Source organism: Cnephaeus nilssonii (genome assembly GCF_951640355.1).
Source record: "Cnephaeus nilssonii genome assembly, chromosome: 11".
Classification (NCBI taxonomy): domain Eukaryota; kingdom Metazoa; phylum Chordata; class Mammalia; order Chiroptera; family Vespertilionidae; genus Cnephaeus; species Cnephaeus nilssonii.
The window spans coordinates 34,150,857-34,156,266 of NC_137082.1; positions in this window are offsets into that span (position 1 = coordinate 34,150,857).

Genomic DNA, 5,410 nt, shown 5'->3' on the forward strand with positions numbered 1-5,410 from the left:
TTCCGCAGCCGCACTTTCGCCACGGCCCCCGCCGCCTCGCTCCGCCCCCGCGGAGCCGCGGACACGCGCGAACTGCGGGGCGTGGGGCGGGGCGCCCCCGCGGACACGCGCAGACCCCGGGGGCGGGGCGCCTGGGTGGCCGCTGCGCCCGTGGATGTCCCTGAGGAACCAGCGATCAGACAAGGGATTCCCTACCGGCTCTCCCGCTGGGGGACCCCCCCCCCCCGGGCGCAGCTTGGCCTTGCAGAACCCCCGTTTCACTATCCCTAAAATGACCCCTGGGGTGGCTAGTCCGCCGGCGTTGTGTAGAACACAGCCTGACACACAGGAGGTCCTAGCCGCTATCGTTATCGTCGTTATTCAGCAGATTCCCATTGCCAGTGCCTCCCGGGGCCCGGCCCGGTGATGGGGAGGTGACCGGGAGGGCTTCCTCGGAGTAGGGAGAGCCGTGCGTCTCCAGCTGGAACTTGCATAAGCACCGTCTGGGGGGCTTGCTCCAGGGCAGATTGCTGGGTCCCATCCCCAGTGTCAGATTAGAAGAGCCTGGGTGGAGTCTGAGAATTTGCATTTCCAACCAGCTCCCTGGGACCACACTTGGAGAACATCCGGAGTGGAGGAACTGACCCAAAGAAGTGCAAGGGCTACCCTGGCCCTGGTCGGGAGGCATGCGGGAGGCAACCAATCAACACATCCATGTTTCTCTCTCTCCCTTACACTCTCTCTAAAAAAAACACACACAAACAATGGAAAATATTAGGTGAGGATTAACAAAACACAGAAGTGCAAGGGCTGTGCTAGTGCCAGGGAGGGCAGTGACCAGGTGGGTGAGAGGAGGTTACTGGGACAGTTGATCATCACTGCAGCCCTGTTAACCCCCAGGCTCTCTTCCCAAGGACCCCTCGAATTCTCCAGCTCCCCATTGGAAAATGGAGGCATGCTCCTTGCAATCTAGAACCTGATCTCCAAGCGCGAGAGCTTTTTCACCTTCTGGGAGGGTATGAACAAGATGTCTTCCACCTTCCCTAACCGGTTTGGCTCAGTGGATAGAGCGTTGGCCTGCAGACTGAAGGGTCCCAGGTTCAATTCCCGTCAAGGGCACATCCCCGGTGAGGAGTGTGCAGGAGGCCGCTGATCCATGTTTCTAACTCTCTATCCCTCTCCCTTCCTCTCTGTAAAAAATCAATAAAATATATATATATTTTAAAAAAAGATGTCTTCCACCCAGCCCTAGCTGGTTTGGCTCAGTGGGTAGAGTATTGGCCTGCAGACTGAAGGGTCCTGGGTTCGATTCTGGTCAAGGGCACATGCCTGGGTTGCGGGTTCGATCCCCAGTAGGGGGCATAGTAAATCAATGATTCTCTCTCATCATTGATGTTTCTTTCCCTTCCTCCCTGAAATCAATAAAAAATATATATTTTTTTCTAAAAATGTCTTCTACCCAGAGGCCAAGCTCCTCACATTTAATCATTATTTCATTCATGCATTCATTCAACAAATAATATTGAGTGCCTACTGTGAGGCAGATGCCAGGACAGGTGCTGGGACCCCTTGTGACAAAACCAGATGCAGAGCCTGGCCTGGGAGAAGTGAGTTTAGTCAGGAAGGCATACCCACACATGTGAAATTCATGTGTGTATGAAATCATTAACTGATGCCAAGAAGTACAAAGTGTTTCCAAGTTCAAGGTACCTGGAAGAGAGTAAACCTTCCAGTCACAGACAGACAGGGAGTGAACTCAGACTTCCTGACTCACCATCCAGGAATTTTTATTTTAAAATGTTTTTAACCTTTTAAAAAAAGATCCCTGTCAGAGCATTATATTTACTTATATCTTTAAGTGTTAAATCAACTTTGTTGAGTTATGACTTATATACAATTAAATGCACCCATTTTAAGTGTGTTTCTTTAAATTATTTTAGCCTTTTTTTTTTTTAAACATCCTTGAGGAAACCACTGGATTTCCTTTATTTCTACTCCTACGGTGCTGAGCCACTTAATAAATACTTGTGGAATTTGATTAGCCTATGTGACAGAAAACAGGGAAAGGGAAAGAAATTCATTCGAAACTGTAGGCCAACACTGCAATGAGTAACTATTATCTTATAGTCTTTTTCCATATGACAGGTCATTGGGGTTTCAGTGATATGTCTTGTTTTTATATATTCAGGGCTCTCCCACGCCCTGAATTCAAAATGTCGTCCTTGGACCAGCAGTAAGGACATTACCCGGGAATCTGTTAGAAATGCAGGCTCTTAGGCCTACCCTAGACCTGCTGATTCAGGACCTGCATTTTTAAACAAGATCTCCAGGTGATCACTGGGAACATTTAAGTTTGAGGTACAAATAATAAGCATTTTGTAAATGCCTACCATGTATAGGGCTTTATTTTAAGCACCCAAATATATAGCATGTGTAATGTTAACACTTTGCATTGCCTACCTACTGTTGCCCATATTATTTTTATGTTAATGCTTATCCCATTGTGTTATTGCTGTTGTTTACACATTTGTCTTCCCCACTTACTAATTATGTTGTCTTGGGCAAATTACTAACCTTTCTGTTCCTCCATTTCTTTTTACAATTGTAAAAAAAAGAAATATTTAATAGAACCTACTTGAAAAGATGAAATGAGATAATATTTGTAAAACAGCACAGCAACTGGCCCATGGTAAGTGCTCAATACATGTTTGTTATTATTATTCCAATTTTCCAATCTTATAAACAGAACAAGTCAAAAAGCATCCCTGTACACAATTCTTTTGCCATATCTGTTTCTTTGGGAGAAACTCCTAGAAGGGTCAAGGGATACTATGTTCCCAGTTTCTGGGTTCAAAACAGCACAAGGATGGACAAACTTCCAAGGTAGGGAGAGGCTAGGCCATCATTGATCTCTCCGAGAACACCCAGAAATTAGCATTTCAGCCTGAACAGGCACCTGGCAGCAGGTTGATCCTGCCCACAACCCACATTCCCTGAGCCTCAAGGAGAAGTTCAAGTGCTCCAAAAGAAGGCAAGAAGGCCTCAGAATCTCAGACAACCCCATTCTTGGCTTCAATTGTAAGTAGTACAAAAACATCATAAAATGCCACTGCGTACCCACACAGAATTCCCATGGTTGCCTATTTAGGTCTTTATGATTTTTTCAGTTTTATTAAGAACGTCTCAACTGACAAAGACAATAGATAAAAATGGTGTTTCCAACATTCTCGGTCACAGTCCACTCTTGGATAGAGGAAGGAGCAGTGATTACCGTTAATGTGACATTGTAGCAGGAAATGCAGACCTGGGGCCAGGCCACCCTTCTAAAGAACCCTGCCCCCAACAGTTCCCATTTCATCCTTAATGAGGGACCTTGCTCCCTTCATTCACTTTAAAATGTCCCCAAAGAAAGCAAAGGAACCCCCCTCCCCCAATCCCTGCAAGTGAAAGAAGTTCATTAAGAAGTCCTTTCTCAGGCGTGAGGATTCCTGCTGGGAATTTCACCAAGGGGCAGATTCTCTCCAGGAGAAGAGTTGTCCCTTCACTCTGAAAGGCCAAAGGACAGTTTATAAAACGAAACTTTTTATTTTGAGATAATTGTGACTCATACACAGTTGTAAGAAATCATACAGCGAGGTCTCTGTACCCAGTCTCACAACCAGGAGATTGACATTGAAACAGGTGAGATACAGAAGGATCCTGCGTGTTGCCCAAGGGTATTTTTTATTTAAAAAATGTTATTTTTAATGTTGACATAATTGAAGGTGTCCCTCTTTTTCCCCCTTTTGCCCACTTCCATTCACCCCCAACTCTCCCTCCTTTGGCCTTCACCAAACTATTGTCTGTGTCCAAGCAGTATGCATATATGGTCTTTAGCTAATCCCTGCACCTTCAAACTATACCACAAGGCCATTATAGTCAAAGCAGCCTGATACTGGCACAAGAACAGGCACATAGACCAATGGGACACAATAGAGAGCCCAGGAATCAACCTATGCCTCTATGTTCAATTAATATTTGACAAAGGAGTCAAGAGCATATAATGGAATAAAGATAGTCTCTTCAATAAATAGTGCTGGGAAAATTGGACAGGCACATGCAAAAAAAAAAAAATGAAAGAAAGAAAAGGAACTAGACCACCATACACAAGAATAAGTTCAAAATGGATAAAAGACTTAAATGTAAGTCGCAAAACAATACAAATCCTAGAAGAAAACATAAGCAATAAAATCTCAGCTATCTCTCACAGCAATATTTCTCTGCTCTATCTCCAAGGGTAAGGAAAACTCAGGAAAAGATAAACAAATAGGACGACATCAAGCTATTCTCATCATTGATGTTTCTACCTCTCTCTCCCTCTCCCTTCCTCTCTGAAATCAATAAAAACATATTTTAAAAAAAATAAGTACATGCTAGAAGTATTTAAGGTAAAGGAAGATAAAATGTTCCCAAAAAATTGAGGGGGTAGTGCAAATATGGCACATGTTAACAATTGGTGACATTGACTTTGTATTATTCTTGTAGCTCTTTTGTAAATTTGAATTCATTTACAAAATAAATTTTAAAGTGGTGGTTAAAAAAAGTGAAATGATCTTTGTTCCCATCCTGTCGTAAGGGAAATCATTTTCTATTTGAACAAATATCTGTGTACTCACTCAGGGAGAGGTGCTGGCCATTTACATGCATTTTCTCCCTTAATCCTCTCAGTAACACCACCAGGAGGTGTTAACTCTTATCCTTGTTTTCTGTAGCAGGGGATATGGGGCTTAGAGAGGTGTTACCCAGTCACTTGTTGGTTAGGGGCACATCAGGATCACTCTGGAATGATTAGCTTTTTCTCCATATTATTATTATTTTTTTGAACCATGGACTCGTACGTGCACTGTTTACACTATTTGTAGCATCTTGCCTTTTCACTTAGCGGTATATCTTGGAGCTCTCGCCTTATCAGCACTTTCAGATTTGCTAGTTCTTTTCCAGCTGCACAGTGTTTCATTGTATGGAAAAGTCCTATCTGATTTAACCACTTAGGGTTTGCCCGGGTTTTCACTATTACAAATGCTGGAGAGAACATTTCTGCATATACAGATATCTGATGAAGAGAGTTACTCGGTCTTAGAATGGAATTGCTAGGTCAGTACCTTCCATTTTGGTTGGAGTTGCCAAGTTGCCCAAGAAGATTTGAGTTCAGCCTTGTAGATACTTTAGTCCATTCATGCAGCATGTCTTAGTTGAACACCTACTATGCACCCCCACATCTTGCTGGGTGCTGGGACAAAACAGTGAGCCAGATTAAAACTCCCTTGTTGGGAGGCTGTTAGGCAGAGAAGATGAGACAGGTAAAAAAGGAGTCTGAAAAAATAAAAACAGTAAATCCGGACCAGGTTGGATGCAAGCTCACCATCATATGGAGCTGTGGCGAGATTACTGA